The 14,074-nt window shown below is 43.1% G+C and overlaps 1 protein-coding gene across 1 annotated transcript in view; it reads left to right on the top strand.

Moving 5' to 3' along the window:
- The first annotated feature begins 9,655 nt into the window (after nt 1–9,655).
- The window catches only part of AZIN1 (antizyme inhibitor 1), a 44,855-nt gene continuing 40,436 nt past the window's right edge, over nt 9,656–14,074 (top strand). The window contains exon 1 of the mRNA XM_063299574.1: nt 9,656–9,751. The gene's annotated coding sequence lies outside the window, so the exon portion shown is untranslated. The remainder of the gene's footprint in view (nt 9,752–14,074) is intronic.

The following is a 14,074-nucleotide window of genomic DNA, read 5'->3' as shown; positions in this document are numbered from 1 at the left end:
GCGCATGGCTTCAGGATTCCAGCGGAATCCTTTTGCAGCAGGATGGCGCCTATTGAGAAGTCAGAGGTGTCCACCTGCACCACAAAAGGCCGTTCGGGGTCCGGGTGAGCTAGAATTGGCTCCGCTGTGAACAGCGCTTTTAGCCTGTCAAACGCGGTTTGACAGGCAGGAGTCCAATTAAGTACGGCCCCTGGGTTTTTTACCTTGCGCGTCTCCCCGACGCCTTTGGTCTTGAGCAAATCAGTTAAGGGTAGGGCGATTTCCGTGAACCCCCTCGCGAAGGACCTATAGAAATTCGCGAACACGAGGAAGCTTTGAAGCTGGCGCCTGGTGCGTGGGCGTTCCCAACTCAAGACTGCCTGAACCTTCGCAGGGTCCATCTCTACGCCTTTGTCAGAGATTCTGTACCCTAGGTAGTCCAAGCGCGACTTGTGGAATTCACACTTGGACAGCTTAGCGTAGAGTTTGGCTTTCCAGAGCTTAGTGAGGACTTGCCTCACTAACCTCTCGTGTTCCCTCTGCGTCCTCGTGTAGATGAGGACATCACCCAGGTAAACCAGTACGCCCTTGAATAGGTGTTCATGCAGTACCTCGTTGATGAGCTGCATGAAGACCCCCGGGGCCCCCGCAAGACCGAATGGCAGTACCTTGTATTGGAAGGAGCCCAAGGGGCAGTTGAATGCTGTTTTCCACTCGTCCCCCTCCCTGATGCGGATTCTGTAATATGCCTCGCGGAGGGCAAGTTTGGAAGACACCGTTCCCTTTGACAGGTGTGCTAGCATGTCCTTTACGAGGGGTAGGGGGTATTTGTTGGATAGGGAAGCGGAATTTAATCCGCGGTAATCGATGCATAGTCTCAGGGTGCCGTCCTTCTTTTCCCGAAATAGGACGGGTGCTCCAACCGGCGAGTTCACTGGTTCTATGAAGCCCCTGGAGAGGTTTTTATCCAAGAATTCCCACAGCACTGCTAATTCTCTCTGGGTCATGGGGTAGATCTTGGGCTTGGGTAATGGGACGTCTGGGAGCAGTTCAATTGTGCAGTCCGTCTTGCGGTGGGGGGGTAATTGGTCCGCCTCCTCTTCTCCGAAGACATCTGCAAAGTCTGCATATTGCTCCGGCAGTCCTTCTGGGGGGGGGGGGGTTGTGGGTGTGGTCGACAACTTCTGCCCTCCCCACCGTCAGAGCAGATGGTTTGTCCGATGTCAGTGCCTGGTAGACCCCGTCTTTGAACTTGATGGAGCGTGTCCTCCAGTCTATGTGTGGGTTGTTGCGTGCTAGCCAGGGGATCCCCAGCACTATTATGGGTTTCCCTATCTGGGTCACCACAAAGTTTATTGATTCCTTGTGGGTGCCCATTGTCAGGGTGACCATTCCGGTCCTCTGGGTGGCCGGTCTCCCCCCCGCTGTAGAACCGTCTAGTTGATGGAACGCCAGCGGTTTAGGGAGGGGGAAACAAGGCAGTTTTAGTGCGGCGACAATGTCCGGGTGGATCAGATTTCTGGAGCACCCAGAATCCACGATAGCTTCGGCCGCAATGGCTCTAGGGCCGTAAGAGAGTTCAATTGTCCCTGCCAGGATGGAGCAATCGTCACTCACCCTGGGGTTGTTGCGCCCCTTCTTCACCACCTGCCCAGAAGCGCTGCTTAGACCAGGTGGGGAGCGTTTTCCGCAGGCTGTTCTTGGGCATCGATCGCGTCCCCTGCGAGGTAGGCGTCTGCGTCCTCGTCCGGGGTTGCTAACGCTCCTGTCAGCCGTCTGGGGGGGGTTGGATGGCTTGTGTGGCATCTTCAGTGTGGGTCTGGGTGGGCGATCCGTTGTTGTTTGTGAAACAGTCCGCCGCTCGGTGGCCCATTTTCCCGCACCTGGTACACTGCCCGCGGGCAAGCCTCCATTGTTGGTCTGCGTGCCAGATTGGGCCCAACTGTGGGACTGGTCCTCTGGTGCTGGGAGGGATTTTGTCCTCTGCAGTTGCGAGCAGGAACGTGCGCTGAGTGTGCCTGCGAGGACCCTGAACTCAAGGGTGTAGTCGGCCATTTTTCTTCCCTGGCGCAGCGCTTGAAGTGTGCACTTGGCCCTTTCCTTCGCCAGGGGGTCCTCAAAGTAATGCTTCAGCTCAGCTAGGAAGTCGTGGAAATTGGCCAAGGCTGGGGCTCCGGACTCGGACATCTGTACGTACCAGTCCACAGCCCTATCTTGGAGCTTGGTGGCCACTGCCGAGATTTTTGCGGCTTCTGTGCTGAAGCAATGGCCGTATTGGGCCATGTAGTCCCTCGCATTTGTTAGGAAGAAGGACAATTTCGTAGGGTTCCCGTCAAATTGTACGGGGAATTCTTTGGTGAACCTCCCAATTTGCGGGACCCCTACCTGTGGGTGGTGAGGGATGGCTCCCACTGGCCTGGGGCCACGAAGCCCTGCGACAGTCTCGTGCTTGGCCCCTTCCGCTCGGGGTTGTTGGAGGGGTGGGTATGGTGCCTCGATTCCCTCTTGCCCCCTGTGCCGCCTCAGTCTTGGAGCGCTCGCCTACGATCGTTGCCAGGGACTGGAGCATATGTTCCAGGTCTCGTACCTTGGCTTCCAGGGCCGTGTCCTTGTCTGGCGTGCTCCGGTCTGCCGATGTCGGGGACAGGAGCAGGTGTTCAAGGTATTGTACCCTGGCTTCCAGGGCTGTGACCCTGTCTGGCGTGCCCTGGTTGTCCAACGTCGGTGCTGCCAGATGCTGTCCAGTCTGTAGTCTTGCGCCTTCCTGCTCGGGCGTTTGGGGGTAGCGGAGCCTCCAGGTGGAGTAGGGTGTTCCCGTCCAGGGTCCTGCTCCGCTGGCCCAAGTGAGGAGTTGCTGGTCTCCGACTTCGTCTTCCGTTGGGGTTCTCCCGTCTGGGTTGGAGCTCCAGATCTGGAACTGGGGTGCGGTGTGGGCAGGGAGGGTGTCAGTGTCCCCTTTCGGGTGCGCCGCCTCCAGCAGCTGTCGGGTCGCCTCTGCCTCTTGCGGGCCATCCTTCATGCCTCTGGTGCGAAGTACTGGCTCCATTGCTGTCCCCAGTTCCGTTTTTGCCAGTTGATCTCTCCCGCAGAAAATTTTCATCCGGTGGAGCTTGGCGACTTTGGTTTGGTGACTCTCAGCTTTATGTCAGGCTCTGCCTGCTACCCAGTAAAAACACAGATGCTAGTGTAGGCTTAGGTTCTGGTTTTGAGTAACAGTATGCGTGCCCTTTAAGAAAAGCTGAGAGTGGAGTGCGCCGGAACGGGATTTAAATAGCCCGCGCCGGTCAGCGCTCCACCCCTTACTTCGGGTGCGCCCCGAGCCCCGTCGGTTCTGTTGCCGGTAGGTGAGGGGTCATGGAGCCCCTCCTGTGCTCCGGGCGTTTCCTTAATTGCTTCCCTGGCCAGTGATGGTTCATTGCCGGGCGATCAGGTTCGTAATCTCTTTGACAGCTCGGGCGAACCTCGTGGTCTGGTCTTGTCAATTACCTTCTTTGCAACATTGTATCTCTCTTCCGCGCCTCCAGCTAGAGTTGATACTTTGTTGCCAGCACCTGTTGCTCTCTTTTGTTAGCTAGTTGCCTTTTCCCTTAATCCGCCCGGTACCCATTTCCCTGCATTGTCATGCGAGCCGTTGCGATGTCACAAGCATCGCAACGGTGATCATGACATGCACTCTTTCCAAAAACGCTATTACCAAACCAGCTATCCCCCCTTTCTTTACTTGTGCATTTGATTTCTCTTTTCCCTAAATGAAGGACTTTGTGTTTGTCTCTCATAAATTTTATTCTGCTATTTTCAGCCTATTTGGAGATCATTATGAATTATTTTCTGTCTTTTACAGTACTAGGTATCCCACCTGACTTTGCATCTTCTGCAAATCTGAAGTGTTCCCTCATTGCTGTATTTTAAAAATGTTACTTGTTTCCACCAATGCTAACGGAGAGGTTGTGCAAGTGTAAGGCAGTTAATTTGATGTGCAGAAGGCAAGAATTTATCACAGTTTCCAGCTGTTAATCAAACGTCTGTTTAAATCACATCATTTCATATCATACAATTAAGTGACATCATGAAACACCCTAAATTTCCTATAGTTTTTCAGGTTCACATACTTTGCTAATTCCCTTTGTGTTATGTTCATGTGCACCTTTTTTGTAGGTTTGGGTTGCTCTGCGTTAGCAATTTCCTGGAACTGATACAATCTGCTTATTTATTTATTTGACCTGTTTACAAAGTTGTCCAATAACAGAAGTTTGCTAGGTGATTTATAAAACAGGAGTCTGATGACCAATTAGTGCTGTGAACTTTTATCTTGGTCTCATCCTGTGTGGATCTGTGTGTGTGCATGCGTAAGTGGATATATGTATCTTTGAAGTATCTTCGGTTTGCAATGAACAATTCTGAGGAAACTAAAACCTAAGGAAGCTGGAGAGATTAATCCATGGAAAGGGTAGAGTGCTAAGTAGTGAGAGCCACATTAAACATATACATAAGTACATCTTTGCATTGTTCATGCAGATTTTCAAAAATGCTCTTCTGCTGGAGTCCTGAGAAACAGTCCTTCTCTGAAGCTGGAATGTGCACTGAAAGGAATTCCCCTATTTAAAATGTTTAGTTTGGTCCTCCTCCCTCCCTCCCTCCCTCCCTCCCTCCCTCCCTTTCTTCCTCTCTCTCTCTCTCTCTTTCCTTTTTTCTCTCCACATTACTATACTTATTGGCTGTATTTGCACAACATCCTAATCCATGATTAAACTATTGTATACTGAATTAACCAGTTGCCTGAATTTGAACCGTAAAATTGGCTGGATTTACCTAACATAATGAACAAACCACATTTTAGCCTAACACATGGCATGAACCAGCTATTCCTTCTCTCTTAAGATGAAGACCAGACTAGCTTTAGTATGAAATTTGTTTAAGGAGTGGTTTCCAGAAAAGAGGAGCCATTTTCCCACCTCCATGACACAACATTATGCCATAATACATAGCTTACAACAGCTTTCCATACTGAGTCAACATCAAACAAATGATACAGTGGCTTCAGATGGTTGGTTAACTCAATCTTTATCCTATTATTTCTCTACAGAGTAAAGACTTTTGACTTACACATATTTCATTCATTGCACAATCCCTCTTTACATATACTGTACATATACATATACATATAGGCTCTGGAAGCCAATGTAAATAAAATAAATAGGCTAATCAAAATGTCCAGTCGGTTGGCATGCCACTAAATGAATCAAGAACATTACAGCAGAATCCTAAGTATGTTAAGTCAGAAGACAGACAATATTCTTTTAATTATTTTAAATTACACACACCATGGAGAAAAAATGCAAAAATTAATAAATTTGTCAGTTTTAACAACCAAACAATATAAAAATATTATATAAAATATAACAATCATGAACATAGTAACAAGGAACAAAGGTAGAAGGCACAACAGCATTGCAAACAACTTGTGAGGGAAATAAAAAGAAATGTATTTTTTGGTGCAGACAATTAGTGTAATTCATTAATTCTGCACAGGAATATCATTGTATAAAATGTTTTTTATAAAAAAGCAGATTTCCTCAAATGTTGTTTTTGTTATGTAACTCAAAACAATTATCAATTTGTCTTAGTTTATAGCATGTTAGACAAGAATCAGAAAAAAATTAGTTAACTTAGTATGAAAGCTATGCTTGTAATAAATAAATTAGCATGTCAGCTAAATAAATAGTAGAACGAATGTTATTTCATTTACCCTTGTTCTTCCTAAGCCAACTCTTTATCTAAGGAAGGCCTTTACTGCCTTCTGGGTCCAAACAATTATCTACAGTGGTTATAGGAAGAGTTGTTCCAAGGGCATTTATGAGACAAAACTCTGCACTTGCAGGATCCAGGCTATAACAGAGCTCCCACATTACACGTTGTTTTTGTTTCCTGGCATGAAGACTAAACAAGAGTCGCTTCTGTTTCATTCTGACCCAAATTTCTCAAAATTATGAAATGCTTCTTCAGCATCACTTTCCTCTAGTGGTACAGGTGGACTGGACTTTGAGGGCAAAGTCCAAGGCCCAAATGATCATCCAGAGACTGGCAGATGATACAATAGCATAAACAGGTTCCACATCACCATTTGTGGGGTAACACTGGCATCTGGTTCTCCATGGGACTTTGGTGCTCACTGCACTATCTTACTATTTTTTTCATTGTGTAATTATAGATATCTGTAATACCATTTCTTTTTTTCAGGGTGCAATCCAGAAAAGCAGGTTTGATATCAATGACCACCAAATCAAGAAGGCTGCCACTAAACACATACCTAGTTCTGTATAATTTCTGTACAGTATTTTTATTATAGCAAATCTAGTACAGCACAGCATTGGCCCAGAAAGTGATTGGTTCAAATGAAAGTAAAAGGTACTGTATTTCAGCTATAATCCCTGATTCTTGTGTAATACTGTATGGGTATTTAATTATTTGCTTATTTGTTTTTATGCTGTCTTTCAGTAAAGTACTCTCCTAGCATCTAACAAAATTAAAAGAAAACACCCTTAAAAATAGCAATGCTGCATAGATGCAAATATAACTTTTCACAGTAAAACAACAAATAACCTATCTTTTCCCAGATTGATGGATTATGTGCCTTCAAGTTGGTGTTAAATCTTAAGTGACTATATAGATAGATCTTCAGAATGATCTGTCCCCAGCGTGGCTCTTCAGGTCTTCTAATGGTGCACTCATCACCACTGTAATTAAGTCTGTCCACCTTGCTGTTGGTCATCCTCTTCTTCTCTTTCCTTCCACCTTTCCCAGCATTTGTACTTCTCAAGAGAGCTGGGTCTTCACATAATGTGTCCAAAATATAATTATTTATTTCCAGGGAGCATTGTGATGCTGGCAGGAGAATTCTATCTAGAGAGCCATAGGTTGGGGAAGTCTCCGCTAAATCTTATAATCAGCAACAGCAAAACGTGAACATTTGCCTAATGGGTACCATAATCCAGGAATTAGGTACCTCACCTTAGCTTCCACATTAAGAACTCTTCTAAAAGTACAGAGTAGTCCTTATGTAATTGAAGTACTTAAATCAAGAATTCTATGCAAATATGTACAAATATATCTAGCATGCATGCCTAGGCAAGTGGACCAGAGTTCAGGATTAGTAGTGAAGGGGATGACCTCCAGCTGTGTCTCTCCTTTACATCCCAATATGAGAAAGCTGTTCAAGGTCTAACTCTGTTTTTGATGCTGATAATGGAATAAATACTATATAAACAAATGAACCTTAATAAAAAGAGTAGAGTTTCTTTTACTTAGCTCAAAGGCAAATCAAGGCAGCAGGGATTCAGCCTGTACTACAGAGAGTTACCTCCCGCACAAAGACTCAGTTTTGCAGTTTGGGCCTGGTCTTGGATTTGAGCCTGAGTGGATGCCCAAGGCCAGATCAACCCAAGTCTTAATCTTGTCAGTGTGTTCATATCTTGTTCTTTGAACACATAATACGTGCACTAATCTAGACCAGGGGTTTTCAATATTAGCCAAAAAAAAATAAATTCCCAGAACTCTTGATCAAGAAGCAAAGCTCCAGTGGTAGAAAATTGGCAATGTTCAAGTTAATTCTTTTAGAGGGTTTTTGCCTTTAGTCTCTCATGGTACCCTATCAAGGCCTCAGTCTGAAAAACCCTGACCTAGACTGTATTTCCTTAAAACTCTATTTTCCTCGACAGCTTTTGTTTTTGCTAGGTTGCCAGCCACTGCAAATTCCATGTACTGATGGAAGGGAATGATGTAAATTCCATACATACATAACAAATAAGGTTAGAAGGAACATTTAGGAGTAAAAATCATGGTTTTTCCCCTTCAGTTTTTTCTGTGTTGTTTTTTTCCTCAGAGATTTTTTTGGGGAGTGAGGAAGAATTACAAATTTCTTCTAGAATGAATAACATGTTTGAAATAAGGTACTGAAGCCTTCCCCTCCACAAATTGCCTAAAAAAAAAACACCTGTGGCTCAGGGTGGGTTTTTTTTGTTCAATATTAAGGGTCCTATCATGAGGATGAGCAATAGTTGTAAAAACAAATTGCCCTGCTGTCTATGGAGCTATTCTCATGGGAAGAAACTGTCTTCTTTGGTTGTCAGCTGTTCTGTCTTCTTGTTAACTTTATTGGGGGTGTCAGTTTCATGTCCCCCTATTTGTAGCTCAAAGATGCCTCGTTAATAATTCTTTAACAACATGAACTCATTATGCAGTCTTGTCTGAGTCCTAGCCCTGAAGCTACCTAACCTTCTATTTACCTGATCTGATTTTAAAGTGATGTTTTCCATCTTCTCCCAAGCCTCACTATAGGGATGATCTGTGGTATAACTGTGGTGATGATGTGGCCCTGGCCCCACTTGGTAGCTTTTGGCATGTCTCTTTCATTCCAGTCATGAGTAACTTCCCTCATGTACTGTACCAGTCAGGCATTCTGCAGGCTCCTTAAGTGCACAGCTAGAGTGGTCTTATGCAAGACCTCTACCTATCTATAACCAAAATGCCCTAACAGGAAGTTTGCACTGGACAGCAGCTCTGACTGAAGTGGGAGAAACCTTCCCAATTCAGCCATTCTGCTGTCAAGTTGCCATCAGTTATTATTACACATGTGCAGCAATCTTGCACTGGACATTAAAAAAAATACCCCAATGTACTGACCCCTGTGGATCATGCACTGCAGATGATCCAGAGGGTTGGCAGAAATTTCCAGTACAGCAGGAGAGGATAGCTCCCAGCCATCCCATGGATTATGGGCTGATAGATGGCTAAACCTTAGGTCTAGCCTTCTGTTAAAACTTGACTCCTCCCCCATCTGAGCCCATAAGAGAGGCAGTAATTGGTGGATGTTTCTCTCACTTGCAGGAAATCTACCAATCACATTCTTTGACTTATTCCACATTTAAACAGTCAGGAGGATCATCACTTGGTGGCCTTGTTTCTGAGGCAGATTAGAGCTCAGCATGTTATGCCACCATACTTTTGTGCTACCTTAAATACTGGAGGAAAGCTTGTTCAATCAACTGCCTGGGTATGCCCACTATCTCAAAGGGCTACCAATACTGTGGAACAGGGAACTGTCCATTTATTCTTATAAAGGAAGGCTAGCTAATTGGGGTGGGTGGGTGATGTGGCTTATTTAGAATTTGAAAAGCATGCTGTGGGCATTCTCAAAAGATGGGGTTCTGTGGGCATTTCTGCCAATTAACAAAATGGTTGCCATGGTGGATATGGCCTGTCTCATACCAACACAAACATTACTGGAAGGCAAACTGGTGGCATTACTGGAAGGCAAACCCTACCCCCTGTTCTAAGCTCTGAGGATACACTATGCATCTGATCTTCCCTTTTTTTTTCCTAGGCAGGTGGGTATATTTTCAAGCAAAGTACAAGATTGCAATTACACATTGGTATTTATTTTCTGTAGGGCCAAAGAGCATTAATTTAAACAAATATGACAGAGAGTGCTGCATTGATTTGCCACATGCCACTTCTTCCATAAAAATAAACAAAAGTTGAACCTGGGGACACCGGAGGCGGGGTGGGCAGCATTGGAGGTGCTCATGGCCCCCTGGCTGTTTTCCTCTGCTGTAGTGATTAGATTAAAACAAGGAAGTGATGGCCCTGCTTGTGCAGGAGGGCGGACGAAGTCTAAAGGTTTCGAAGGCAGAACTTCTCTTCCCTACTCTGTGAAGTCTGATCCTGAGATCTCTGGCAGGGGCGAAAAGAAGCACTGCCCCCTCTTCATTACAAGGTAAGAGTTTGATATCCAGTATATTAAAGCCTATCTTAATCATAATATTACGTGTTCATATCCTATGTAAATAATAATTATCTGCTATGTCAGGGCAACATCACATTTTAATTTATTGTTGTATTAGCAAACCTAGTTCCTAAAGTAAAAAACCTGAATCTAGAGCCATAACTCTTTGGGGAAAGTGGAGTTCAAAATTTCTAGAATTTTTTCATTGCTATGTGTGACTAAGAAACAGAACTGTGCAAGTGAAGAAGTGAACAAGGGTTCAATCGTATATTACCTTTAAAGCCTTTGCTAAATCTCAATTTTTTTCTTTAATTGCTGTACTACCTCCTTTTTATTGGGAAAGTCTGTATTTGTGCCAGTTCCGCTCACAAAACACCTCAAAAAATCTCAACAGAATAATTTCTTACCCTAAAATGCTTAGAAAAATTTACTTCCAGGATAAAATCTCCATAGGATCATCTCTCCAATCCTTTTTATTTTTTTGGTTTTCTTCCAGAACCAAATAAGTATTTCTTAAAATAAATAAAAGAATGAATTATTTAAAAAAATTTAAACATCTTTCAGCTTCAAGATTATAGTGCTTTACATAGAAAGCAGGAGGGACACAGCCAAAACAAGTTACAGTATGTCATTTTCTTAAAAATTAAAATCTACTTTTGAGCACTTGTTTTTGTTTTCTTAAAAAAAAAAAGTAAACTCCTTCAGGCCAAGCTTGACTCTTGGGGACTGCATGGACACATTGCCAAAGCAGAATTCTTTCACCAAATTATGGGTCACCTATTTCTTCAAAAGATGTTTAATCCTTGGGAGAAGAGCAATGACAAATCTCAATAAAATAGTTAAGAGCAGAGACACCACACTGACAACAAAGGTCCGCATAGCTAAAGCAATGGTGTTCCCTGTAGTAACATATGGCTGCGAGAGCTGGACCATAAGGAAGGCTGAGAGAAGGAAGATCGATGCTTTTGAACTGAGGTGTTGGAGGAAAATTCTGAGAGTGCCTTGGACTGCAAGAAGATCAAACCAGTCCATCCTCCAGGAAATAAAGCCAGACTGCTCACTTGAGGGAATATTAAAGGCAAAACTGAAATACTTTGGCCACATAATGAGAAGACAGGACACCCTGGAGAAGATGCTGATGCTAGGGAGAGTGGAGGGCAAAAGGAAGAGGGGCCGACCAAGGGAAAGATGGATGGATGATATTCTAGAGGTGACAGACTCGTCCCTGGGGGAGCTGGGGGTGGCGACGACTGACAGGAAGCTTTGGCATGGGCTGGTCCTTGAAGTCACAGAGTCGGAAGCGACTGAACAAATAAACAACAAAATTTCTTTTATGACAATAAAAGCAAAGTATATGTTCTAATGTAGGTACATAAAGCATTTGTCCAAGTATAGGACTCCCCAACTACTTTTTGTTGGCACCATCCTATTTCACTTCCAACCTGACAGAAAATCTAATGTAACAAAATGTTTTGATATTGTATGTTCCTGTTTTATTTAGCCAGCCAGCCAGCCAGCCATGTTCTCCTTCATAAAATTTCCTTCCATTTTCCATCCCTCCCCACCCTGTTATTCAGCATTCCATCGCCCTGAGCATGCGTGGCCTTAATTAGACTGTTTTGGGTTTCCTCCTTAACTCAGGATCTTTCTCTCACTAAAATTTCCTTTTGCATCTATGCAAATTTTCAGTTTTTGGATGCCACTCTCACTGTTACTTAAATATGGAAACGAGAAATAAATTAGAATACCAACATGGTCTCTGTTTAAGATTGCAACTACCATCCCATACTCCCAACTTTCAGGTATCATTTTGTGCTCATACTCATTGAACATTCTGAACACTCGCTTGACTATTGTTGTTTTTCCTTACATAAATTTTTTACTCTACCTTATTGTTTTAATTTCTGCAAGTTTTGGGATCCCATGACTTTTGGAAGATAATATTGATATTTCCCATTTTGCAGTTTGTTCTGGAACCTACAGAGGACTGCTAATTTCATAGTTTCTTGTGATATAATACCTATGTTATTTTGTTATACTGTATATTATTTTATTTTGATCACCTTGATTGACCAGATTGTTGCCGGACAGAGTGCTGCTGGTCGCAACTCGCTTTCCATTCATCTTGAATTCTGGCTTTACTTCTCCAGGCTCGGCCAAAGTCCTTAACTACTGGTTCTTCCCATCACTTTGGAGGTCAGCCGATAGGTCTTTTGACTTCTCTTGGATACCATTCAGTAACTGCTGTTGTCCAACGGCCATCGGGCACGCGTGCGACATGTCCTGCCCAGTGTAGCTTCCATTTTCGATATTCGACGATAACATCATTTATTCCACTTCGTGTTGTAATCTGGCTGCTTGGGATGTGGTCTCAGGGAGAAACTTTCAGCATGGATCTTTCCATAGTCCTTACTACTCTTGAAAGCTCTTCCTCTTCTGCCATTGTTAGTGACCATGTTTCACTTCCATATAGCACCACTGAAAAGAAAGTCAAATTAAAAAGATTAGCACACAGTTTTCTGTTGATCTTCTCATTCTGTAAGACTTCCCTAATGGAGTTGCATCTAGTCCATCCAGCTTTCTTTCTTCTGACCAGTTCTTCTCTTTGATCGTTGTTCATTTTGATTAGCTGTCCCAGGTAGACATAGTGGTCAACCTCTTCAATAAGTTCATTCTGAAGCCTCATTTGGAATTTCGAAGGTTCCCTGTCTGCATATATTTTGTTTTAGTGTGATTCATCTTTAGACCCACCTTTCTGCTTTAGGCTTCAAGTTGTCACAGCATTTTTTGCAGCTTTCGAGCATCCTTTGCAATCAGTACAACATTGTCCGCAAATCTGCGAAACAATGGAAATACTGAGGGCTGGAGGTCACAAACTATGGAAAGCACTGTTGGAGCACTTCACCAGGTACGTAGAGATGCAGAAAATTCCTGACTGCTGGAAGAAGTCTACTATAGTCCTACTGTACAAGAAGGGAGATTGCAAAGATCTCAAAAATTATAGACCGATTTGCTTATTATCAACTGTCTATAAGCTATTCACGAAAGTGATTACAAACTGTCTTACAAGGACTTTAGATGAGCAACAGCCATGAGAGCAGGCCGGCTTTAGAAGCAAATACAGTACTACTGATCACATATTCACTCTTACTCAGCTCATCAAACGGTCAAGAGAATATAAATTGCCACTTGCTATTGCATTTGTGGACCAGGAAAAAGCATTTGACAGTGTTGAAGTCAATGCAGTAATGCAAGTGATCAGTGAACAAGGAATCAACTCCGACTACATCGCACTGCTCAAAGAAGCAAATACCAACTGCTTTACAAATACTACTCTCTTTGAAACCGAAATACGAATACCAGTGGAGAAAGGTGTAAAGCAAGGCGATACGATCTCACCTAAACTTTTCAATGCTTGTTTGGAAAATATCATGCACAAAATGAAATGGGAAGATGGAATTGATATAAACGGAGAGAAGATAAACCATCTCAGATTTGCGATGTACTGATCGCAAAGGATTATTTTATTTTTAAAATAAAATAATTATATTTTATTTTTAATATAATTTATTATATCAGGAAATGATATAAGACAAGTGGTTCAGCCTGTTATATTTTTCCTGGGCTACATACACACACACCCTCTGTCATTGTCAAAATTATGCTGATGAAAATGCTATGCTTTCCTTTCCTTACATAAGTTTTTCAAGTTCCATGTGGGATATTTATTATTGGACAATATGTACTAATGTCTTATATTTGTTGCACTAAGATGACCCATTGTTACTACTGAAAGGTTGTAACACATGTTTCTTCTCAAGTATCTTCTCTCCTGTTTTTTTTCTGTAAATATTGGCAAAGATCAAGCTTGGGATTTGTCAAGACAACTATGATTCTCAGGTGGAATAGCCAAATGCCTTGGGGGCCAAACTAGAAATAACACAGAAGCAGCATGAGTTGCTCTTCTGACATTTTTTAAAGGAAATGTTATTAAAAGAAGCTGCTAAGTTAAATAAAGGATGAGAAAGAGAAAAAGACTGTTAACCTTTAGTCTTTTGACATTTTGATTCAAAATCTACTTTCTCAGCTGGTTTTATTCTCACACAGAGAAGAATATACAATAATTTTATTATTGCATTCACAAATCCTGGCAACCTGTAATTAGTTTAATAACAGTTTATTGAATTAACCACTGTTGGCTGGGAACACACAATACACTAAACTACAACTGAACAAACTATACTGTGGCTTAGTCTGTTGTGGGAACCATGTTTGTGTGTGTCTGTGTGTGAGAAAGAGAAAGAAATTGTGCTA

The sequence above is a fragment of the Candoia aspera genome, chromosome 3 (genome assembly GCF_035149785.1).
Source record: "Candoia aspera isolate rCanAsp1 chromosome 3, rCanAsp1.hap2, whole genome shotgun sequence".
NCBI lineage: Eukaryota > Metazoa > Chordata > Lepidosauria > Squamata > Boidae > Candoia > Candoia aspera.
The sequence above is the reverse complement of the archived record's forward strand: the minus strand, read 5'-3'. Positions and strand labels throughout refer to the sequence as shown.